The sequence below is a fragment of the Sparus aurata genome, unplaced genomic scaffold (assembly GCF_900880675.1).
Source record: "Sparus aurata unplaced genomic scaffold, fSpaAur1.1, whole genome shotgun sequence".
Classification (NCBI taxonomy): Eukaryota; Metazoa; Chordata; class Actinopteri; order Spariformes; family Sparidae; genus Sparus; species Sparus aurata.
Genome location: NW_022045154.1, coordinates 41,769 through 68,969, shown reverse-complemented (window position 1 = coordinate 68,969; position 27,201 = coordinate 41,769). Strand labels below are relative to the sequence as shown.

Genomic DNA, 27,201 nt, shown 5'->3' with positions numbered 1-27,201 from the left:
AATAACAACAACCAAAATTAGCATAATGGCTAGTAACGGTCGAAGGATTTTAGAGTCCTTGACAGAGTAGAAGTTGGCAACATTCACTTCAAATGCAATATCGAATAGCCAGCATGGAGTTTCAAACCTCGTTGGCATTGTTTGTATGCACTTGGTTTTCTGCTCAGATTGTTGTACCTGTGTTGTCATCTGTGGTGGAGAGGGTGATATTGCCCTCAGGAAGGGGGCTGGATAGGGGTGATGTGGCTTGTGGTCCCAGTCTTTTTGACCCCACTGTACTGTAAATTATTTTTTATTTATTATAGCACTTTATGTTTTTATTAAGTATTAATGACCAGTTCTAGCACAGAGCGAGGAAATTACAAATAAGGGAGCCAGTATGTACTCGTCAGTGGACTACTCCAGCCGACCTCGAATCTTCCTGGATTAGATGAACCATTCCAGTATATTTTTAGACTCAACTGTTCCACAGAGGATGCCACTACTCAGTGCTCTCTACTCAGTCTTCACTTACAGATCCCCAGAAATTTCAGATTGGTACCCTTACTAAATCTGTGGTTTGAAGTTAAGTTTCTCAATTGCATCTCTGATTTTTATGGTCTGACGTCTACTATTTTACTGTCTGATTGTGTTCGCTTTCAGTTGTTTCAGGAGTTTTGAGTTACAGGTTGAAAACCAAACATTTCCTGGATTTTGCTGCTTCATTGTGAAAGCTGTTGATAACAAAATAACGGGGACTTTTTATTGTAAAGATTTATGAGAAATTAAATGTGTGAGCGTTGTTAGTAGCAATTCTTCTGTGGGGATGAACAGTATTTACAGTTGCTTGACCACAATTCATGACAAGCAATTTATTAATTCAAGACTATGTTGTAGAAATAATAATCCCTGCTGTACTGGACTGACATGCTGAGTCAAACCGAGTAAAGCCAAGCTAGCACATGTATGGAAAAGCTCCATTAGATTAATGACATCTTATAATACACATCCAAGAATAATGAGCATTGGTCCAAAACATTTATTGACTCCAACTGCACTGACAACTGATGTGGTTATAAGAATGATGGTATAAAGACAGAAAAGTGTTTCTCTGTCATCCAAAGCACATGTGTACATATAGCAGTTGATACACATTACGGACAAATATTTAGCTCTCATACATTTGTCGTAACACATATTACACAGTAAACAGCGAAAGGTTCAATTGTTGTCGGCTAAATAGCAGCTGTTAAAGACTATGGTAAATTATCATGTTTTAAAAAGCCTTTTAGTAGCGTGAAGAAAATCAAAAATTAAGTGACATTTTACGTAACACACTCCAATTACATTACAACATTGTCTGACCAACCAGAGACAGCAACACCTTGTAGAACACAATAGCAAAATGGTAATTAAAATAAAGATCCATATCACCATACCAGGAATATGTTAAAAACCCTATATGCACAAAGTAACTAACCCTGGAACATACAGATAAGGCCAACAATGGCTACTTTTTTGCAAAAAATACAAACCGTGCCAACACAAACTACAAATTACCAGTAAGTAAGCTAGTAAGAGACACATCAAGCTTGACAGAAACATGTCTAGTAAAAGCTATATTTATATTATGGTTAGGTAATTAAAAATCTGGCAATTCTTTACTGTGCACTTCAAATATTCATATTCATATACTTGTTGCCCCTGTTGTTACGGGGCAGACAGTAACACTCAGCAGCTACCAGTATTTAATACAACATGATTCACTTATTGGACAGTTTCGACTGGGAATGTAAAAGGTCAAATTAACCGATAGATCTATATCTGTCTGGAACTTCATTTGAAGGAGAAAAGAAGATTTCAGGTTTTCCCCCTGTGGAGACAGCCATGACCAGATCTAATTCACAACACAAAAGAATTTAAAATCACTAAAGAAAGTGTGTTCACTGTCTGTGTGTATTCATAAACCCAAAGGTAGATTTAAAAGAATAAATGTGACAGTATAATTGAATGACCTTCCACCAGAGTTAGCCAAAAAGGGCGAAGCATCAAATTAAAGTATCTTGACTATCCAGTTAATCAAAATATCAAGGCTCTAAAGTCGAGTATCCTTCATTTTTCCTTTGGTCAAAGCAGGGGGCAAGAAGACATACAGAAAAAAGGCATCAGGTTCCCTTTCAGTCTCGTCAGTCTTCCTCTGCTTCCTCATCTCTTTCAGCCGCTGCATTGTTTCGCATTCCAGAGGGGTTAATGGAATCAAAATTTAATTTTAATCTCATTAACTCTGGGCTGGAACTGCCTGCCAAAACACACAGAAAAAAGCAACATACAGGTAAGTCCTGGATGCACAGGTATGAGGGCGTATGTGAATAACACCACAGCATGGATAGGGATGAAAGTTTTTGAAGTCCTACTTTCATCTCATCTGTTTGACACTCCTGTTAATATTTCACAAGATCGGGGCAAGTTGTACACAAAGAAGTGTTTGTAAGAGAGAAAGGGAGCAAGACCCAGAAAGAAAAACATTACGAACACCCTTACCCTTAAAAAATGCTTAATGCACTGTCATAGCTCTCTGGTTGTGTCTACTTTCACCACTATCATCAGCTTTGTTTTTAAGATACAGCAGGCAGCCATTTCTCATGTTCATGACTGACAAAGTCCAACACAGGTATATATACTAAGTCTAGGGCAGATTTGATGATGTAAATAAGGTTATAACAACTTGTTTCATGGCAAAACCGAAATTCGACATGTCACCACAGACAAAAGTCAAAGTTCTTAATTATTCAGAGTGCTAAGTACGTACAACTAAAATCTTTCTTGTCTGCTAGAGAAAAATAGTTACTTACTCGTATGGTATGTGTGCGGTGTCCAGCAACCTTCTTGAAGCAGCCATCACTGCCGTGTCATTGTACTTATCAGAAAGATAGATCACTTTGCTAATACCTGGACACAGAGATGTGGGAGGGTGGGGGGAGATATTGAAGTGATACAGAAATCAGGAGCGCAAAATACATTTTAACCCGTCTGTCCATCTGTCCATCCAACAACCACACAGCCAGCCCCAGTAAATCCAAGCCAGATTTCTTATATATATCAAAACAGCCCCCATAGACGTCACAGGGATTTGACTTGAAAGTCATACATGGCATAAATCCATCGAAGGAAACCAGGAAATACAAAAGAATAAGACGACAACAAAGGTATTATATGGAACCAGAACAGTGACTTTAAAATGTGGCATCCAAAAAAAAAAAATTGGCATTGAAAACAAAACCATTGAAACATTTGTATCGAAAAGAGTTGTATTGGCATTGAAACAAGTATGAAAAAAGAAACTAATTCAAATAATTAAAATCTGAAAATCTTATCATTTTATTTTATTGGGATTTTTTTATATTTTTCAATGACAATCTTCAGATTTTTTCTTCATGTCACTTTTTCAGTGATTTTTTTACGATGTCAGTTTTTTTTCAGTGTCACTGATTTTCAGTTTCAACTTTCTGTCACTGTTTTGGCGCCGAGAGGGAGGGGCCTGAGGAGAGGGGCAAGTAGAGCGTGGTTTGCATATCATTTGAGAAGGTAATGGCAGCAGCCTGTGGGAAGGCGGGGCTGGACGGTCCAGCCACAATACCGTTGTAGGATCCGTGTGCCGGCCGTCTCTGGGCAACACAGAGTCCAACTACCTCGCAGACTTTTCTTCAAGCTCTCTCCTGATGTGCCCAAGTCTCTGTGTATCTGGTTCTGTCCCGGAGCTCCCGAGCTCCGGTCTCTATATGCGTATGGAGTGTGGTAGTAGTACCGGGGCGCCGAGCACGGAGCATTAGCCCCAGTTAGCACAACAGTAGAACAGCAGGCTGTTCTCGCTTGTTGTGTTGTTCTGAGCCGGGGCTGCAGCACCGACAGCAGCGCTCTGGTCTGCTCCCCGAGCTCTGTGCCACCATAACATAACATAGAACATAGAACTAATAGAACTTAACATAGAACATTATAAGGTTTTCTGCCTTAAACTTACATCATGTAAAGTTTTATGACATGTTATTCTCCAAACATAAACTTTGCAGACTTACTCAACTTTATCTTTGTTGCAGGTTTTGTCTTCACATCTGCTACTATCTGGTCCCCTGGATATCCTCATAAACCTTGATTAGTGTTCAGTATACCCTCTAGCAGTTCTCTAGCAGTTCTACTAAATATATGCACTCCTGTATGGTTGAAGCTACTGCCATATACTCTGCCTCACAAGTGGATAGTGCAACAGTAGGTTGCTTTTTGGTTTTCCATGAAATGTCAGGTCCATTTTCATTTAGACTTACACAATAACCAGTTGCACTACGTCAGTCAGTTACATCAGCCACCCAATCTGCATCACTGTATGCTTGTAGCCCTGGTTGCCCCCAGTTTGTATCCTTGAGAGGTTTGGTTGTCTCCCTGTCAACATAAGTAAGGTTTTTGCTTTGTGTGATTGCGATAGAATCTGTTTCTCACTAAAGCTGCTTTTTTGATGGCTCCATAACTAAAAATTTTCAGCCCCTGAAACTATACAACTTTACCAAGTTTCATGCTTTTATGAAAAAGATAACAATTCCCCTTACATTTGGCGCATAGAAAAGGAGGCTTTATCAATAGATCTGAAGAAACATTTAGGGAGATTAAATTGGGCTGCACTGAAACAGAGGAATTTAGGGAACACATTTAATAAAACTCACTTTTCCTGCTAAGGACAGTGTTTTCCATTTCTTCAGATGAGTTATTTGTAAAGGTTGTTGAGATATTTATATATGAAACATAGTAAGCTACTAAGCTAAACTACTGCACAATACATATGAAAATGTATATAAAATCAATTCTTTGAACTTTTGGATTAAATGAACATTATTTGCATGATGATACGGAATAAAATTGTTTCCAAGACAGTAAGTGACAAAACACATGCAGTACATAACTGGCTATTACATCAGCCCCCTTAGTTACTTCTGGGTTTTTTTGCGGAATGGTACTGAACAACCCTAGACCCAGTACCAGTTCAGTGGTTGGGAACCCATGTATTAAAAGATGGCCAGCTTTCTAACAATGTTCATACACAAATCCACATGATTTTTAAAATTCTGTCTTTGCAGTCAGTTACACATTTTTCTAAGTTTGGAGGTCAAGCTTCCTTTTATAAAGTTCAGAGGAGGAAAAAAATCTACAAAGAACCCACTACCTCTAAATACTTTACAAGCTGATCTTGTTTAAATCTTGGCATCTTATTGATTCTGGCTGAGTGAAATATAACCTCACCTCTGATGACGACACTGAGTGTTTCCTAACCCAGCAAGCGGGATCTATTATCTTTATATTGTATCTAAATAGTCATCACTTCTTTTGGATATGAATCTGCAAAAAACATTAAAACCATTATTGTAATTTCCATGGGGGGCGTTTCATAGTGTTCAGAGGGAAACATGAGATCTAGTAACAGGGTGTGATCTGATTCTGTAATAGTTGAATATTCAGTTTTCATGACCAAGGGAAAAAGTGTATGAATTTAAAAGATATCTATTCTACTGTATTAATGGCGTACTGGGAGAAAAGGAAATACTGACTATGATGAAAAAAAAAACACAATGGGTCAGCACTTCCTATTCCATCCACAAAGAGTTTTTAGGCATCAACATAGCAGTTCCAAGTGTTCTGGAATTGAAATTAGAATAGAACATGTGGCCCGCCCAAGCTTTTCTTAAAGCCCAGATCAGACTGAAGATTTGCAATGCAACAAAACCATTTTGACTGTCACAAAATGCACTGCTTGACTGAGACCTCTCTAGAGAGAATAAAAGAAAATATCAGTTGCAAAAGAAGAGTCTCAATCCATAACCTCAACCCACATCACACGCACAAATAAACCTATGCCTATTCTTGTTATTCCCCAAACCCTCTGGAAGTACAGCCTATCAACCAACATAAATGGCAGTGGATGAGCACTATAACAGCTTTAAATCAAGCAATCAGTATGAAAGCACATGATTGCAAATTCTAATTAAAAAAATTTAATTAACATACCTGCTTATGGGTCAAATGGAGTCAGGTGTCAATAGCTAGCAGTAGCCAAACAATAACATCAGCATGAATGATTATACCTCGAGTTCAGAGTTAGAAAGTTCGATCTCCAAGCTGGATTGTCCAGGGCAAAATGCTAACGTTACAAGAATTGTTCCAAGATTCTAGTCCATCGTTCCCCTCACTAAATTTCAAGTTTCAACTGTGTGAAATAGTCTGAATTAAAAAAAAATAGATATAAAAAAGGAAGAACAAAAGAAACATTCCTTATCTTGAACAACTTTGCAACACGTGGGCACACAATTGGCACCAACTTTAAAAGGTTATATCTTATCATTAAATATCATTAATATAAAAGGTCATCCACAGCCTTCAACAATCTGTATTAATGTTAGAATTGATGGAGGGTGTGTGTGCGTGTGTGTGTGTGTGTGTGTGTGAGAGACACCTACCTGCCTGGATGGTAAGCTTGGCACATTCATTGCAGGGGAGCAAAGTCACATATATGGTGCAGCCTTTCACATCAGCACTGTTCTTGTTCATAATGGCATTCAACTCTGCATGGCACACTGTAGCACAGAGCGTTGAGACACAAGTTGTCTTGTTTAGGTTTCATTAGGTTGTATTGCAAACAAGCCCTTAAAAATAAAAAAAAGAACTACTGCCTCATGATTGTATGCCTATTAGAGTTTAGATTCTCAGCCCGAGCCTAATCCGGCCCGTGGATTGGGTTGGGTCGGTATTTCCCGCCATTGTCCTCGGGCCAGGCTGGGCCCTTGATCAAGCATTTGTGTTTTTTTTTAAATTTCTAATCATTACATTATTAGCCTAATTGGGTGGGGAAAGCTATGCCATAATCAGAAATATTATATATATTTTTTAGTAAAGTAGGCCTAAGTAACAAATGTGTACAAAGTTACACAAAATTAAAAAAGGCAACACGTGTCACAGCGCACGTGTCTCCTCCACTCGCACGTAAACAAGTCGTGGGCAGTGACAACATGTGTCGGCTTTGTCGAGCGCATTAAGTGCGGCACTTGTTGCATTATTTATTAAGATCATTCTAAACAGATTTCTGTAGTTCAAACAACTCGGAATTGTAGTTGAGAACGTCAGTTATAACAGCCCACTTATTTAAAAAATGTGTTGGGTTTAAATCGGGCTCGGGCTCATAATCACAGTTAATGTGTCGGCTGGGCCGGGCTTGGACACCACATGCACGGGCTCGGGAAGGGTCGGCTTGATTATCATTATTTTATCATAACTAATAATCATCCCTGATAATCAGTAATTATTCTTGATTGCCTAAATTAACCTTAAACTCCCTATTAATGTTGCAAGAATATTTTTCTTAGAAGCACTTCAGTACCCCTTCAGTTCAATGGGAAACCTGTCAATACAGTTAAAATATAGAATTGTACTTTATTAAAATTGATGATCAGTTGTTGACTACATACAGATGTTAAAATACCTTACTGGCTCCTTCAATATACTGTATACGGCACTGAATCAGTTAGACCTGATGGTCTGGGCCTTTGCTTGAGGAGATTATCTTTAAATTGACCCCTTTGAATATTGATTGAATACCCCTCTTTGATTTATAATTCAATACCCTAAATGGTCTGATGTCCACCCACCATAGTCTCATGAAGTCCTGTGGGAAACACTGGAAAGGCTGATGAGCAGATGGTGAATTTCTCAGTAATCTTATAGTCTCCAGTGTATAATTGTGTATGTGTGCACTTGAGTGGTCACAAAGACTAGAAAATTGTTATATAATTGCAATCCATTTATCAGGTAGTTATGGAAAATGTACAGAGAGCATTAAAAATACTTTAGTAATACTGAGAGTATGAATGTGGGACTGCTGAAAAGTATTTTGAGTGTTCGATAAGACTAGAAAAATGTTAATGTTATGAAACTGGAACAATAACATGTATTTGCATGAATGAATAATGATCATTATAAAAGAATTGAATTGAAGTTGATGATCAGAATCATTAAAAAAAAAAAAAGCAACCCTAGTTTTGTGAGGCCATGGTGACCTTTGACCAATAAATTCTAATCAGTCTATCTTCGAGTCCAAGTGGATGTTTGCATAAAAGCTGTAACTGCCCCAGTCCATTCTGACTTTATTAAGGCCACTTGAGGGAATCAGCAGATTTCACACAGCTCTCTCTAGAGACAACTTTTTTCAAATATGCAGTAGTGCATCCACAATAGCTAATGTGTAAAATCATTTATAGCCTTTGTTCCAGTACCACCCTCATGGAACCTTTTTAACCACACTATTAGTAGGCTACTAGGCTCATGCATGAACACTGCAGCATCTATTGGTCTTTTTCACTATATTATTAATTTGCTGGTTATCACATCCTAAATAGAGCAGTTAAAAAGAAGGGAAGATGGGAAGAAAAAAGAGAAACATTTAGAAAGATAAAGTACTATGTGGGGTGTCTTACCCTGGAACAGAGTTCTTCATTATTTATCCTCTACCACCCTCTACAGGCCAAAGGTTAGTACTTCAGACATGAAGCAAACCCAACAGCATTGTGTGGATAACAAACGTGTTACAGCTTTTCGAACACACAACAATTTGGTTTTATGTTTCTAAAGAATTAGATTGTCCCCAATTAAGGCCAGGGGTGAGTGGGCATGCACTCTTACCATAAGGGTATTTAGTGTCAGGCCAGTCAAAACCGTCTTCAGATCCGGTCCATGTTAGCTGTCCATCGCAGCCATTGGGCATACTATTGTAACCAATGCCGACTATCTTTTTCTCTTGGTTCACTATACATGCCCCCACCTGCAGAGAGGGAAATAAATTCAAAAATTAAGACAAGCTGTAAACATCAAATAGTCCAGTATATCATAAAATAATCCATGATGATCACAACAGTCCGCTACCGTCAGTAATATCTCACACAAGCCGTAGAAATTAACAGGGTTCCCTTAAACTCTGCTTGTTTAGTCATGTCCATCTCTGAAATTTAAAGCCTGATTTTTTTCTTACCATTTTATTGACTTGCAATAATGACTACCAGTATTATTATTATTGTTATTATTAATTATATTAGTGTGGTTATTATTATCATTATTATTATTATTATTATTATTATTATTATTAATTATATTATTGTGTTTACTGTTGTTATTATTTTTTTATATTATTATTATTATTGCATATAATTTATTTATTAATTCCCATTATTTCTGTAGTGTATATTTTCACACAAGTGTACTTGGATCCATGGATGAACCCCAACACAAGATTGACAGCACAAATGCTGACAGCATCCATACAGTGTCACCATATAAATGACATTTATTGAAGCAGCTGTGTGTGACGTTTTAACCCAAAGAAATTTTGTCATATCTATTTAATTTGTCATATCTCTGCAGTGCCTAACAAAAGGCACTGCAGAGTGCTCTAATGAATGGTTGTTGGTTGCCTGATTATGTAAAATGTCCCTGAAAGAAGCATTTATAAACCATATTAAATAAAAAAAAAGAAGTAAACAAGTTTTTGTGAGCAATGAATTTTATAATTTGTCACTTACACTGGAGCCATCATCTCTCTGCTAATGATTTTAATTTGGTCTTGAATTGTGAAGCACTTTGTCTGTTTGACCATGAGTTCTATAGATAAACCACTGATCATTCTTCTTATGTGTAGTAATGTTGAATGCATCATCATTGTTGGTGATGGTTTACTTAACCATGACACAACGCTAGCAAAGCAAAAACTTGCGATTAGCCAGTAGTAGCTCATAATTTGAGACCATGAACATTGAACATTTGCAGTCTAAACAAGCTCGCAAGAACGACAACTTTAACAACTGAACCAAACAGGCTAATCAATTTAACATCATTCAACAAGATGGTAATAAAAGCAATATTAATCTATAAACATAATAAAAACTACCACATTTACCAGTCAACAGTGACTAATGTTAATATTTGAAGCATAATATAACATTATTTGGAGTTTGGGCCACTTAAGTTATAACATTACATTAATCTCTGATAGGAAAATAGGAAAGTGTTAATATAATTTTTCAGGACATTTAGCTTTTTCTAGCATTTTCCATGCATTTTCCATGACTGTAGAATTGGTCAACTGTTTTCAAGGAGGCGTGGGAACCCTGATTAACATGTCAACATGTAGAAAGTGATATTATAACCTGCTCTGTCCAGTCCCTCATCCACTGCTGCTATTTTTCAAGTCAGATTTGGACTCATTAGTTATATTGTTCTTAGGTTTTTGATGCAAGTCAAAGTGATTTACTGCTTGTTAATATCAAACTCGGACTAGGCAACTTGAGCACACCATTGTGGCATGATAGGGTGGACAGAATACGCTAAATGTTCTGCACCATTTGTGAGAGAGCAGGTAGGACAAATCATAGCTGTGGTAATGAGTATGAAGTTTACAGTTACGTACGTTAAAGTTACAGTTGTGAGCCTAGCAGTGCAGTTTGTCACGGCTATTATTGTCTGTGAAATAACATTACAACTCCAAAGCCAAGTTCATTGTTGCTCGCTGCTGACTAAAGTGAAGGTTGTTTAAGGACTGACTGAGCACACATACCTGTGTGTTCGGGTCCTTGCTCCTCTGGGCTGCCACTTTGGCTAGAGTCATAAAGTACTCCTTCTCCAGGTAGTCTTCTCTGTCCCTGGTTGTGTTGTTACAGAGAAACACACAAAAAGGGAGAAGATGTAAACATTTTGTGACTCAAGAGAAAAATCTAACCTTTAAACAATTTCTATTGCTTTCGATTGACTACAATCACAGCTCATTTTTGAGCCATCTCTTTATCTACAAACCTATGCGGATTCATATGTTTGAATTACACTGAAAAATCAACTGTCTTTCTTTAGAATAGTTTTAAGAATTTAACATTACATACTGTTGCTTTTATTGTCCTCTTATTGCATGCACACAGGCCCTTGCCTTTCTTTCCTCATAAAGGTGCCAAAACAAAAATTAAATAAAAATAAAACTCCTTAAGGAATTTGTCCAACTGCAAGTCTGTGGAGGGAGCTTGTTGTTAATTAAGTAGCCAATCAAAACCCATGTTCACTGAACAACATCGCAACAACCAGGTGCACTTACAAGTTTCTACACAACAACAGCATAAGTAGACCTACTTTAGGTAGGAGAGGTGACATCACAGTCAACACATTTACTGGAGGGAGGTAATACCACAGTGACTGACAGTAGATGGGAGGAGAAAAGTGAGGTCGGACTATCCATATCATTCGTTGATGGCGTCATTCTCATGTACGGATTTTAGAAAATGAAAGCATACATGCTATGGGTGGCCAAATATTCTTTGAAGGCCAGCCCAGGTAAAGTCTACCTGTGAGAGGCACTGACAGTACCCATTGTATGAACAAATTCACTTCTATGGAAGCATATGGCTGCCACCTGTCAAATAAGATATTATAGCGCAATTCCCAGAGGGACAGGAGAGATACGACACCCCCAACCTGCAAAAAATATCATTTGTAGTATATCATTGGAAACAAAACTAGCCGTGTGTGCAGTCGCAATGTAGTTTTCCTCAGTGGGCAGGCCCACGTTTGGAGGCCAAACCAGGATTCCATGCAGTTGTGCCCTCTTAAGTCGATATGAGATTTTCACCCCTGTAGGTTTGATTTATCAGATGAGTTAAAAAGATTCCCTGCTCCCACCTCATACGTACTTTACAGCGCATGTTGTGATCATACAAAAAAACAGGTTTGCTTGCTAGACAACACTGCTACAACTCCATCCTAGGCGAAACACTGAACATCTAAAGATGTGACAATGTTGAAAGTTGAAATTCCGATAAGTATGAGCACACTTAAAATTGCATTGGACTGAACAGAGGAAGAAATCAGTCCTCCTTCCTCTGTAGATCACATCATATCACATCGATCAGCTGGCACACCATGGATACAAGCTACCTAGCAAAAATACTGACAGTCCCACATTTTAACATGAAGTTTGCTTTTGATTGTTATCAATAATGAATAAAGATGATGACAACAACAACTCTGGTTGACTGCAGTATGCTTTATTTAAATGCAGGAGAAGGAGCACTGCTGTGCTTCTGTGTGTGTAATCAGAGGAGCTGTATAGGGGAAAAAATTAGGACAATTCCAAAAATCGGTAAAATCTAATATAAAATTATTAAACCATCATAATTGAGTATATATTTCAAATATAATAATAAAATTAATTACATCTTTGTTTTTACTTGTTGCCATGATTTGAAAGCAAACATTTTCAGGCGGGGGCGGGGCGGAGCGGAGTGCACAGGTGGAGATGGAAGGGTTCGCTGCATTTACCACACAAGACACGGTGTGCGCTAGAATGATCGTTTTGTTACGATTATCTTGTTTTCATGATCGAGGGAAGCCAAAATCGAAATCGAAATTGAAATTCAAATAATCGCCCAGCCCTAATTTGAATGAGTGAAGACGCATCTTTCGACAGGCTTGTGGTAAGGACATGCAAAGGATCAACAAACAACAAATCTTATTTGATATAATTAACCAGAATAATTACGTTTAACATCTGAATGCTGTTTGATCAAATTTTAGGAAAGGGCTCAGCAAGCTGAACACCATAGAAGAGTCACTAGTGACCTTCATGTAACGTTCATCACTCAGGATAACGGTCTGCTGCAACATCTCGAAGTGAGTTTGAAAATGTATTTTAAGTCACATAGTGTAACTAATTTTGGTCAAAACATGTTAAATGAATGATTTAAGTGAAACATTTTCTGTTAGCCTAGTGTTCGTACATTTATTTTGAGCATTCTCATAAGAAATATATATATTTACAGGCGGTCATTGCATGAAAAGTTACATCCTCCTGGGCAACATCAAAGTGCAGGGTGATCATTTTCTTTGTGGAGGATGAGCAGCTGGACAGAGTGCTGGGCTTCTTGACAAGCCTGGTTGAAGCACAGACAACCAGATGTCACAATCACGTGGCATTTGTTATGGATGTGCTTCTGCCAGAGGTAAATTATGAAACTTTTTTGTTTATTATATTAACATATTTTGTATAATTGTTATTATTGTCAGTCTTTAACTTATGGTTAATATCTTGTTAACTGCAACATGACAGACAACTTAAATGTCTAAATGAAAGATGTCCTTTTGTTCACCTCATGACACAGGCAACAGTCCACGCCCTTTCAGCTGTCCATGCATGTTCCATTGACAGAGTGACAGAAGTGTATAAATGTGGACTGCAGTATGACTTGAGGTATGCTACATACATAAGGAGAGTGCTAATACCTATAAGTATTGTTTTTTACCTTGTTTATGACAGCCTCTCCGTGTGAATTACCTTTTACTAATCGCTATTTTCTTCCATTTTGTCCCATCAGTGAGAAACGGCTGTTGGCTCATTACATGACAAAAAAACATGAGCAAGGAGGCTCTACAGCAACTACACTGTAAAAAATGTCTGTAGAAATTACGGTAAAAAACTGTCAATAGCAACAGTAAAATACCGTAAAATAAAAAAATTGTATATCACTGTAGTAAATACATTAAAGAAATGTATTTACACAAAGAATTACCGTAAATCAAGAAACAGTAAATAACTTAAATTTTACGGCCTTACTAAGTAGAAAATATGGAATTTACTGTGAATGTTATAAAAAGTTTGCTAAATTCACGGTAAAATACCGTAATGTCACAAGCGTGTAATTACCCTAAAATTGACGGTATCATTCTGTCTGAATTACAGATTTTGCTGATGTTTATGTTTAAATTTACGGTACAAAACCATTAAATCATACCATCATTTGTATAGAAAGTAGAATGTTAAAAAGTATGGTATATTTAAGCAATACATCATGACAGGCCGTGTTATGTGCTTATTATATCACAGTTAAGGGGCATTGTTCGGGCCGACACAAAGCACTTAATGCAATAGAAAACTATAAATGTTGTATTATTGTCAAAACACAGTGAATTAAGATAAGATTAACTTTATTGTCCCACAGGAAAACATAGGCCTACAACAATCGTTAGAGTTTATCATATAGAGTTTTATTGCAACATTGTTAACACATCCTTTTTGAATAATATGGAAGTCCATTTCCGCCACTTGATGAAAAAAAATTATGAGATACTAAGTCAAAATTATGAGATAGCTAAGTCATAATTATGAGATACTAAGTCAAAGTATCTCATAATTTTTGTCAAGTGGCGGAAATGGGCTTCCATAAAATAATAGTATATTTTATTTTATATCTTTCTTTTGTATAGTGAAAACACAATTTCTATTTTTATTTTATTCTTGTACATGTCCTTTTTTTATTATTTGTAAAACATGACAATGAAAACGTTGTTGTGTTTGTAGTTCTTCGTGTCAATAAAGCTTTATTGAATTGAGGAGAGAGACAGAGAGAACGACAGAGAGAGAGAGAGAAAGAGAGAGAGAGAGAGAGAGAGAGAGAGAGATGACGGCTGAGTTAACGGAAGCTAGAAATTTTGAATTTCAGTTCACCGCCATTTCTTCGCGCCCACAGGAGCAGTGTTTGTTGTTGTGACAGAGAGACAGACATACAGACACACAGCTAGATAGATAGATAGATAGATAGATAGATAGATACAGACAGACAAGACAGACAAGACAGACGGACAGACAGACAGAGAAGAGAGAGAGAGAGAGAGAGAGAGAGAGAGAGAGAGAGAGAGAGAGAGAGAGAGAGAGAGAGAGAGAGGACCGCGAGTTAACGGAAGCTTGAAATTTCAGGTCACCGCCATTGCTTCGCGCCCACAGGAGCAGAGTCTCTTCTTCAGGTAAGCACATTCACAGCTCATTGATACTGTCTGATTAACGTTAGCTAGCCGCAGAGCCACGTTAGCTCTTATTCGTTGACTTTCAAGCAGAGGAGTTCAGGTAGCTATATCTTAAAAGTTGCTGGACATGTCACTATCTGCTTTTTGCCGAATAAAAGAGTCACTTAAGGGCTCTGAGAAGTCGCTAGCTACAGCTAACGTTGCTAATGCTAGAAAAATGTTTAGCTGTAACTTCTGTAGCAAGTCGGTTAAGACTTTGATAATGGAGAAACTGGTTTACTCTTAATAAAAGATGATACAAGGAAACTTGGATGTATTACGAAGGAAACATTTATTGACACTTGATCTAGGCGAATTCAAAGATAACATAACAAGTGAGAATGATCCCTTTAACACCTTAGCCATACAATTTTTTAACAAATAATTTCACCTTCTCCACAGCACGGTGCAGCTGGATAATGCAAGGCAATCAACTTTGCAGGAATGCGGTATGGCCAGTACTCTGATTCGTCGTCATCGTTATCAGCACTCATCTTCAGTGAGTACATTTAAATAGATTGGCTTCTGAACTGGTGCTGCCATTAAATGTTTTTGTTTCTTCATACCTGTCAAATACTTACATGGCCACATCAATAATTATGTCTCCCATATATGTCTACTACCCTGTTATCTGGAGTTCCTTAAGGGTAAATCCTCGGAACTATCCTTAAAAAAATCAAAATCACTGATTCGATGTCAAATCCAAAGGGTTGTGTGTTTTCAGCTGTAGTCTCCGCAGTTTCTCCCTCAGTCTCTCTCAATCTATTAGATCTGCTAAATCTGTTAACTGTTTTAAGCGCCTCCTGAAATCATATTTATAGGATGGCCTTTTTATGAGATTTTTTAAACCTACTCTTCATTCACCATTTAATTTTTTTTCTGTTCCAACTTCTTTAATTAATGTTTTGTTTTTTGTTGTTGTTGTTGCGGGAAGCACTTTGCAACAGTGTAAGTGCTATATAATAATAATTATCATTATTATCATTAACAATGTTTTCTTTGTTGTCTTTCTTTGTCTGGTTGCAGAGAGATTCATGCCAGTCCAAAGTAAACACGTGATTGAAGACTGCTCGTGAATTTCCAAGCAGGAATGATGACAACACCTGCCCAAAGTTCCAGTTTCCTTCACATTGTAACATGTCTGTATGAGACTCTGTCCCACCTGTCTTCAGTCAAGTCTGGACCCAATGACTCAAACACCAGTCTTGTCAAGGCTAATTAGAGGTAAGCTATGGTTTATGTCAGTGTAGCAAATGAGTAGATGCAAGCACTCAAACTACACTCAATCGATCTCCCTCAAGTGAACGGTGCCAACAGCTTCATACAAACATACAGTAGAAAAAAAAAATCAGTATTATGGACAGGATTCAGGATTTAGGCTGCAATTCGACAAGGGTGAAACAAATAGTGATGATCACTTAGTCCTGAAAAGTGGCTGTTTCTACTTTTCACACTAATACAATAAAATTAATGAAATACTCCTGATGACCTGCAAAACTATATTCCAGAGTGCTGGTTTCATTCTATGTATAGCTCATTGGAGCTCAGTTTAACAGCAGAAGGCTGAATTTATCTCTGTAGGCATCATGCTCAGGCACTGCATCAATCTAACCTTTGCTTTGTTTCTTTTTTCTGGCTGCAGAGAGGATCATGCCAGTCTACAGTGGACACCAGATGGACAACACATGAGTCTTCAAGCAGAACTGGTGACTGCTGAATGCTTTAAGTTCCAGTTTCTTGAACACCATCTCCATGTTAAGAGCCCTCTTCAGCCAAGTCTGGACTCAGTGACTCATTAGTGTTGATCAACACAGGGCAAGTGGCTCCTTTTTTCATGACGTTTATTTCTTCTACCATGGACTATCCTTCATATGTATGGACACACACTGTCTTTTGAAGATGTCAACACTGCCTTGTGAGTATACTAGACAAGTTCTGTTTTTCAAAGAGAATGTGTATATGCAAAGAGATGTTCTTAAAGTTTATCAATTATAGTCTGTACTTTGGTTTACAATGGGCTTAATTGGTTATTTCCTTTATAATTTACCATTTGCATTTGCTGACTGTAAAATCTACGCCAACAAACTGTAATTCCATGTGTGTTGTACCATATTTTTTACGGTGAAATTCTGGCAACCACAGCTGCCAGTATTTTACCGTAGTTGAACTTTGCAATAAAATACCGTAATATATCTTACAGTTTTACCGTGTTTTTTCACTGATGGACTGTAATTAGGTTTACAGTATATATGTTATTTTTAAAATAATTTACCGTAAACAGGTTTATATGATAACTGTTATTTTTACAGCAAATTACCGTAAACAAATAACAGTTCTCTAATGTGAAATTTACAGTTACATTGTGACCGTATTTTCTACGGTAAAATTCTGGCAACCACAGCTGCCAGCATTTTACCGTAAATTCTACAGAATTTTTTTTACAGTGTAGAAACATATGCTGAAAAACTCAGAAGAGCTCTGGACTCTGAGGAGTTTTTGAAGAGGCTTTAGTATGTATGTAGGATGAATTAAAAAATAGTCTGTGAAATGATAATGTTTTATTTTATTGTTGCTGGCTAATTCATTTGTCTCAACTTTTGTGTTTTGAGGTACATATTTTAAAGACCTGTGTATGGTCATATTATAAATACATAAATACATTTTATTTGTGTCAAAGGGCCAGCAGTCTTTTCTGTTAACCTATAAGAAATCATCACTTTAGAGTGATAATTATGGCATCTGATGTAGTAGGCCAAGCTCTGTGACAGTGTGGCTCTTAGAAAAACGGCCAGTGGAAACAACCTATTTTAATCGAAATGACTGCTACTAATGATTATTATTATTGTAATAATAATAACCTTGTGCACATACATTGGTCACTTATATAAAAAATGAAAAGATGCATGCACTAGATTTAGCAGTCCTATATAATCTTTTATCAGATTAATATTTTATGTTGGATGGTCGCTACCCCGCCGTTGCTGGCAGGGTCTTCAGGTGTTCAGCACAGGAGCACCTGGACCTCTGCTGTCACTTCACCCCAGGCTTCTTCGCTTGGATTGGATCTCTTGGTCTCCTGCGTCTCCCCCGCTGTGTGCACGGAGCCTCCCGACGCTAGTTTGTACACGGACGGTGCTACTGACTTCAGTGCTAGTGTTCCCTCCGTGCTGACTGACAGGCGCTCCATTTATTCTTTGTTTTGTTTGTTCTACTTTGTTAAGTGTCTTTGGGTACCCCGACAGGCGCTATGTTAATTAAATGTATTAATATTATTATTATTATTATTAATGTTACACATGTTTACAATGTTTGGTATATGTTTGATTATTTTGTCTTAGTTAGAAAAGTAATATTTAGTTAGGAAAGTCTGGTGCCTTTCGTCTCTTCCACAAGGTGGACGGTATACAGTTTATTATTAATTCAACAACGGTATCGGATCGGTATCGGTTATCGACAGATACACAAAGTTCAGGCATCAGTATTGGTATCGGGACTGAAAAAGTCGGATCGGTGCATCCCTAGTTAAAAGGTTAGAGCTTGGCTTGCACACTGCCTGCGTGACATGCAGTCTCAGGCACGGAGTTTTTTGGAGTCACTTACCTCGGAAATTTTCCTTATGAAAGGTGTTACTACAAGGTTATACCTTTTGCCTCCCTTTAATTTGAATAAACCCATGCACATATTCTTGGCCAATTTTGGATTTCAACGTTGTTTCAATATTAAAACAGGGTGCAAAATGATGTAGAATCAACATCAGAGTTCAATGTTGATTCAGTGACTTGATGTTGACAACGGAATGTTGATTTAACATAGTTTCAATGACTGTTTGCTATATGGGCCGTGTCTTGTGTGGTAAATGCAGCGAACCCTTCCATCCTCACCTGTGCACCCCGCCCCCGCCTGAAAATGTTTGCTTTCAGCCATGTCAGTGCCTATTGTAGTGATGGGATACTCGACTCCTTTTACTGACTCGAGTTTGTATGAGTCACTCACTAAAGTGAATTGGGTTTTCAAGTCACTTGAGTCACTTGAGTCAGTCACTCAGAGTGTGCAGCACACTCTATGATTTTCTAAATGTCACTTAGTAACTTGATGGGGTGGAACTGCAGGAGAGGAGCAGCAACACAGTTGTAGTTTATTTTTTATTTACATACATACATTTGCAAGACAAACATGATTTTATATTGAGAATAATTTCTGCGCCATCACTCAGAGACTTCCCATGAATGGAGCGTAGCAGTACATTGCTCAGGTGAGGTAGCGGTTCACTGAGAGCACAGGAGCAGGGAGGGAGGGAGGGAAAGCAGTGAGCTGAGTTGCCTGTGAACGGCGAGTCTGGGGTGCTGAGTCCTGAACAGCGCGGAGCAGCGAGTTGGCAAGTTTCTCGGGTAAGGGAGGGGCTCTGCGAGCTGGGAGGAAGAGCGAGTCAGCTGTGAGCTGCCTGTGAGCTGTGAGCTGCCTGTGAACAGCGAGTCTGAGGTGCTGAGTCCTGAACGGCGCGGAGCAGCGAGTTTTTCAGGTAAGGGAGGGGCTCTACGAGCTGGGAGGGAGTGCGAGTGAGCTGTGAGCTGGAGCTACTGGGTCAGTCAATCGTTCTTTTTCTGTATCAGCCTGTGATACAGCTCAGCTCAGAGGAGTTGAGTTGAACTAATGACCAGAGTTGCTTCAGCCACGGAGCTAATACAGCAATTAGCTTGATACATTTACGCAAGTGCAGTTAGAATAACAGTTTGTGGCATGTCTCCTCTTTGCTGTTGGCTGGTGGTAGCAGCGGTGAGTCAGTGAACGAGTTAGTGGAGACAATGACTCGTAACTCTCGAGTCAGTAAAACGAATCTCGAGTTTTCAACGATTCGTTCATTACCCGCACATCACTAGCGTATTGCCATTGCATGTTTGAAAAAAAAAAACGTGTAGAAGAAGATGGTAGAAGATGGCAGAAATGCAGCCTTTGGTCGGGACGAAAGGTAAAGCGAATTCTGTGGTGTGGAAACACTTAGGTTTCGAGGAGTCTGACTCGGAACAAACCAAGATATTGTGCAAGATATGACTCGCGACCGTGTCTGCACCTCAAAGGAACACGACCAATTTATTTGACCATTTCAAATCCTCACACAAAGTAACATGACCGAGCAGAGAAGGAACAAAACAAACTCAAAAATGAAAAACCCCTCGACTCCTGCCACCGCCACTCAGTCCTCAATTAAGGCACTTTACAATGCCACCGCATATCCACCCAGCTCCCACAGGCATAAAGAAATAACGGATGCCGTCGCATACGTGATGCCAAAGACATGTGCCCTATCAACCCCGTTAGCGACCCAGGGTTCAATAAACTGATTAACACATTGGACAAGCGGTATGTGTTACCATCACGTCACCATTTCAGCAGAATTGCGCTGCCTGCCCTTTATGATGAATGTCGCGAAAAAAGTTACAAGAGAAGTGTCAACAGCATTATATTTTGCCACCACAACGGACCTATGGTCGAGTTGCACCGGGATAGTGTTTATTTTTTATTTTACATATTATTTAATTCATTTTATTGATATATTTTTTCTCTTATTTATTTGCATTTGCATTTATTTTTTCTTGTTTTTGAGTTCAAACTTATCGTGTTAGAAGAAATACCAGAAATATGATTTTTGCCATAATCGAACAGCCCTAATTCATATACAAAAAATGTTCTCGCATAATGATCATTATGAAATAAATAAAAAATCTGCTGTTTTCATTGTTTTGAGATTATAATTTATTTGATTGAAAAGTTGATATATTTTTAAGTTTGTTAGTTTTTCTTTTTTTTTTTTTTTAATCTTTCATTAATGTTAAGAGAATTTTCCATTTTGAAAGTTTACAATAAAAATACATAAAATATGGCCTTTAACCCCTTTTTTTATGATGGCTTATAATCTTGCATCAAATACTAAATTGCATACTTTATGCAGACTTTGCATGTACAAATCACCAGCAGTAAATATTCTACTAGTACTAGTATTGAACTACAAGAAGCAAGACAGTTGCAAGCCTTTAATTAGTTATGTAAAGCTTTTGATGGGACAGTTAGGTCCCAGAGATGTGGTGACATCAGCTGCGCAGAGGGGGCCCAATTTGATTTTTTTGTCATGGGGCCCAAAATTCCTGGCAGCGCCCCTGTATGTAATGTGCAGGTCTCAGCCTGCTGACCGGTCAGGACAAGTCATAAAAACAATACAATACAATTCCATATTATCCAGTTATCTTCTTTCTCTACCTACTACAATTGTCTTTTTAAAACTGAATTCAAGTAATGAGTAAATAAAAATAAACCCTTTAAATGAAATGCAGTGGACTGAGTTTATTCAGGCAGGGGTTTCTCATGCTTCTCACAATACACTTGAAGCAGGGTTATTTTAACTTACATGACCCCTTGGAATTTTTTACCATCTAAATTCCTTGTAGGACACACAGTGATCATTGTGCAAAATAGTAGAGCCCGACTGACTTATTTGTAGGCCGATTTTAGCGATTTTATTAGACTATCACAGATATATCGGTATCAGCGTATATTGTCCGATATGAAGACCTTATATTTAAAAACTACAAATACAGATTGGAGAAAGTCACTCCAGCAGAGTGTGTTTCAACGGGGAAAAAACAGCTGGTGTCAGAATATGTAACAGCTACCTCACTAATGGTTAAACTGTAAACCAGCACAAAAATGACAGTTACCATCATAACATAAGCCACCATGTTCTGAACAGACACACTAAAAACACTTACAAAAAGTAACATTTAGTTGTAGAACATAAATAGCTAACTTACTATTAATATTAAACTGTCAGAAAAAACTCATCTCTGAAAAAACTTGAACATTAGGCTACTGAAAATAAACATGTCGTGTCTGCTACAGGATTTATTCCGCCCTCCGCACGGCATCATACCATGAATGTATAAAGAGAACTAGATTCATAGTGGGAATGTTTCAGAAGCCTTTTGCCTGCCCGACTTTGATGATCTGGCAATTTTACTATGTTCTGTCAGGTGGAAGCATCATCAGCTACCACAGCATCAATCACTCAACAAAGAACAACTTTAACAAGACAATTAAAGTTTAAGTGAGAAAAAGGCATGAAGGGACTGAATACACAATTGTCTTTATGATTTCATGATAAATGTGACAGAGACGGAACTTATAATGGTACACTGATTCACTAAACTAAACTAAGCTGCTGAACGGAAAACAGTAAGACAACAGCATGTAGATGGACCTATCTATCCATCAGCGTGAGCTCTGTCTCCTCGGCAGTCAAACATGTAATATCGAGTGTAGCTCAAAGGCTCAAACTAGTTACCTGTCCTGATGAGAAGGCTTCGACTGCTCAGGTTCTGCCATAGTCTTCCAAATATTGTGCGCTGGATGTGAAAGTCAGTCACGTCAGTACAACATGCCACACTGGGTTTGCACCATAGATATATATACATAGACGCCTCAGTAAGTGGGTTGGCCCGCTGCTGCGATACGTCCACGTCACCGCCATGTTGGAGGAGGCAGCTCCGCCCCGTCAACTAATACTGACTCCTGACAGGTAAATATGATGTCTGTGGGAATAAAAAGCACCAACGTCATTTTTAAATACAGTGATTTTTGAGAATCTAAGTACTAATAATAACATTCATGGAGACAAAATATTAAAGTCTGCAAATCAAGATAAGAAGCTGCAACTGGCAGTGAGCTGCTTTCTTTTCTTTCAGCAGTGAAGTGATAAACTCCATGACAGAACATTATAAAATATGATTATGTATACAATAACATTTGATGGTAAAAATGAAAATTTTGAACTAAATTTAAGACCTACACGAAGTATGAAAAAGTAAGGAAAAATGCAGTCCCAGAATTACTTTAAAAAATAACCAATTGTATTGCCATTCACAGAGCAACTCAAACAATGAAGAATGGAGTGAGTGAGTGTGTGTCAGAGTTATCATAGTTTTTAAATGTCATTAGTTTTAGTTTTATTTAGTTTTTCATTTAGTTTTTTTATTTCAGTTTAGTTTTAATTAGTTTAACACGTGATTAAATAGTCTTAGTTAGTTTTTATCTGAGCATTTATTTTAATTTAGTTAACTGTAATAACCCTGGTGTGATTGTGTGTGTGTGAGAGAGAAAGACGGTTCCACCCAGTTTATTCAGCAGTAGCAGACGAGAGGCTGCAGGAAAGGAAATGACAGGGGGCTGTCACAGACCTCCCCTCACATCAAACTGGAGTAGAGAGGGACAACGTTTTACATCCAAATCTGTCGCCAAAATGTTTAGTAGCGGTGTTCAAAATTCAAAGCACCTCTGTTTTCAACGTCGGAGTTGAGACGAGGACGGATTGAATGTCGCTTGTCTGTGAGACGGCAGAGGCAGCGCTGAGTTCGGGTCGAGCAGAATTTGATGAACTTGGACCGCGAACTGGTGATAAAGGCGTACATGAGTGTTTGATAGTGTGACTTTGCTGGAGACTTTTAGAAGCTAACGGTGTTTTTCCGATTTTGTGTGTGACACCAGCACTTTCACACCGAGTGTGCCCACGTTGAGGGTCGTCTTGCAGAGCGTGCACTGCGCTTCAGAGTCATTATTGTACGGCCTGTAACCAACAACAATTCTGGATGTTCAAGCCAACATTTGTTAAATTTACACTATACAATAGTTGTAGCAGATTCCGCAGTCCAAGTCTTTCCGGAACTGGTAAAGTGCACGCCAATAAATTCCGACCGGGCTGTTGACAAAATGCCACTTACGTTCCTGGTTACTTCAGAGAGAAGAGCAACACACGGAGCTGTCTGTCAGTCTCAGCAACACATTTTCAGAACAAAAACAAAACAAGAAAAAATCCGACGACGGAGGCGGTAAATGATGTACATATTTAAGACTTAATTAAATATAATTTAAGATCTTTTTGCAAAATATGGCCGTATTTAAGACTGGTTAAGTCTAAAATTGAGATTTTCAAATGTTTGACTTTTTGAGACATTTTAAGACCCCATGGAAACCCTGATTATAAATATGCACCATATATAGTGTTCATTATTATTATTATTATTATTATTATCATTATTGTTATTATTGCAGTGGCCGTTTGTCAGAAAATCAATTTAACTAAAACTTGTCAAAATCAAAGAGAGCCACTTCGGCACCATGGGGGTGAATCATAGGCAGGCAAGAAGTCATACTGTCCATTCAAAGCTCAAAGTTTCTTCTACAAAATGACTGTATCACGACATGCCATTTAGGTTTACAACCTTTATTAGTAGGAACAAATGAAATGAACAGCCTCTTTGGAACACGCCTTTTACAGATGACATGTTGCTTGATGGCTATGGGGACGTACTGAGCGTTGGCTCTGTGTCACCCATAGTGACAAACTTCAGCCTGTTATGACAAGAAATCCATCATACAAGCAGATTATCAAGATTTGTTTTGGTCTTAATGGTAAATTACACAATAAAATTAATGTAAATACTAGCCTCACAGAGATTAAAATGCAATTCATGCAAATATGACTACAACGTATAATAATATTCATTATGATTTGATTTGATGATATTTCAATATTTAAATTTTTTGATATACTTATTTTTAAATTTTGTACTTGGGTTCTATATTCTTACACTGCTGTTTGCTGCTGTAACGCTTCACATTTCTCCATTGTGGGTCAAATAAATCAAATGAAATTAGCCGAAAACTTCTATTGATAGCATAGATTGGAACGACCACCAACTGGTCAATTAACCACTCCTTTTTCAACAGAGGTGAATGTACATGTAGTTCAATAAATGATAATCAGCCACTGGAAAATGTTATCTCCAGTCCACATCTAGACAGAATTATCCTCTCTTCTGTCTCATGATTAGCAGGCTAGCAGCTGGGGTGTTTATGCCACAAAGTTTTCTTTTTTATTTCAACAACATACCCACCATCAAGTGAAGCACAAGCCTCCTCTTGTTTTAACTTTTTTAACTTTCTTTCTTTTGCTTGCTCCCGATTCATGTTGCCATTTGTAGGCCATCTCTCTGCCTGCATCCAACTGCCTGTCGGCGCATCTGACCACTGATTGGTCAGATGCTGCATGCTGTCCCTCATTGCGGCAACACGTGCGGTGTCAGATTACTCTTCTCTTTTTTTTCTCTCCTGCCTCGCCTCACGGCAACGATGCACATCCTTTGCGCATTTGCAGAGAATGCGTCCCCTTGCGCAAAATGGGGCCCCCCATGGATCGTGGGGCCCTACGCACAGCGCGTGTAGGGAGGGGCAGCGCTGTTCTTCTTGATGATTGATTTTTCCCAAAACAAGCAAGCAAAAATAATATAACAAACAAATCCTGTTTCCTGTATGCCTCTCTTGCACTGGTAAATAAAAAACAACATGTGCCCACCCAGGTGATTCTGGTCCTCAACCTGCATTCATCCCTATATAATCTCCGGAGCCCAGTGCTACCCAATTTACAAAGGAAAACAAAAAACTAAAGAAACTAAACAAATCATTAATATTTACCTCAAATTACTTACAATAGAAAATAGTATCACAAATTGAATCAAAATAAAACTATACTAATACAACATTATCAATAACGAAAATAATTCAATAGCTCCAACAATTATTATTATTATTGTTATTATTAGTATTTTTCCGCATATTCTTTACTTTGAATAAGAGCATAATAATGCTGCAATTTCCCGTCGGGCATCAATAAAGTATTTCTGATTCTGATTTATATATAATGAAGTCAGTTATCTATATTTTAAAGTTAAATGACATGAAACAAGTTGACAGTATGGTAGACAGACATCACATTTACATGTCAGGATCTGGTTATTATAGACACAGATTCAATATTTATCTGTTACTAGTGCATTGCCTGTAGGAAGTATGTATTCCTATAGAAAAGTGGGAGGTTAAGTAGCATTTTCATTTATGGCCAAATGAGGCTGTGTTTGAAGGTGGGACGTCAGCAGTGGCGGTTCTAGACCAGTTTTAATAGGGGGGCCAGGTTGGGGGCCGGCTTTTTTGTTAGTGGGCACATACAACCCGGAAAAAAGGATAAATCCCTCATTCAGACAAAGCATTGTTTACAATTTCAGCAATTGTGATTGCCCCCCCCCCCCCCCCCCCCAGAACCGCCCCTGGTGGTCAGAGATATTTAGGTATGTTGTGAAATTCGATATGGAACCCTCTGGGGTCCAGGGTATAATTGGCTGTTTTTGCTTATTGTTGATTTTGCCATTATATTTCACCTTAAAACTATTTACCTTGTCTTGTTCGGTGTCATTATTTTCAGCACAACCTCATATGTGTGACTGTTCCACCAATAGGAAATGGGGTGTCGCATGTTTTTTGCTTGCAAACACTTCCTTCTTGCTACTACTTTCGTGAGAGGCGCACACATACACACACACACACACACACACACACACACACACACACACACACACACAGAGCTTTCTTGCTTTTATAGAAAGATGTATCATCAAAGTAACAGCGTTACATACATTTGCAGCTGTAAACACTTGTAAAAACATTATAAAACATGTCTGGTGGACTGGTGCTGACCTGTATACTGAACATATACAGAGTAGTTAACGTTTGTAATCATCAGAGAATGTTACAGACGTTGTTTTTGGACCTATTTGTTTCCCATATGAGTGTGAATGTGTAAATGAGAGGCATTAACTTATAGCACTTTGTAGAAGGAGTTTTATAAAGTTCACTACATTGACTTGTGTCAGTTCACAGGGCTGAGCTGCCACATCCAATATGGGGGCGACGTCGACGTACGGTCCAGCACTCAGTGAGGTGTCTCAATAAATATGTCTATGGTGCAAACCCAGTGTGGCATGTCCTACTGACGTTACTAACTTTCACATCCAGTGCACAATATTTGGAAGACTGTGGAAGCATCTGAGCAGCCCAAGCCCTCTCATCAGGACAGGTAACTAGTTTGAGCCTTTGAGCTACACTCGATATTCCATGTCTGATTGGTGAGGAGACAGAGCTCACGCTGATGGATAGATAGGTCCATCTACATGCTGTTGTCTTACTATTTTCCGTTCAGCAGCTTATTGAATCAGTGTACCATTTTAAGTTCTGTCTCTGTCACATTTATCATGAAATAAAGACAACTGTGTATTCAGTCCCTTCATGCCTTTGTCTCACTTAAACGTTAAGTGTCTTGTTAAAGTTGTTCTTTGTTGAGTGATTGATGCTGTGGTAGCTGATGATGCTTCCAGCTGACAGAACATAGTAAAATTGCCAGATCATCAAAGTTGGGCAGGCAAAAGGCTTCTGAAACATTCCCACTAT

The 27,201-nt window shown here is 38.2% G+C and overlaps 1 long non-coding RNA gene and 1 pseudogene across 1 annotated transcript; one reads left to right on the top strand and one right to left on the bottom strand.

Moving 5' to 3' along the window:
* Window positions 1-1,002: 1,002 nt before the first annotated feature.
* Window positions 1,003-22,289, bottom strand: LOC115578035 (deoxycytidylate deaminase-like; annotated as a pseudogene).
* LOC115578036 (uncharacterized) lies at window positions 12,484-13,444 on the top strand. Its single transcript, XR_003983341.1, has 5 exons — window positions 12,484-12,515; window positions 12,616-12,711; window positions 12,861-13,040; window positions 13,200-13,288; window positions 13,413-13,444. It is a non-coding gene; the product is annotated as an uncharacterized LOC115578036 (long non-coding RNA).
* Window positions 22,290-27,201: the final 4,912 nt, after the last annotated feature.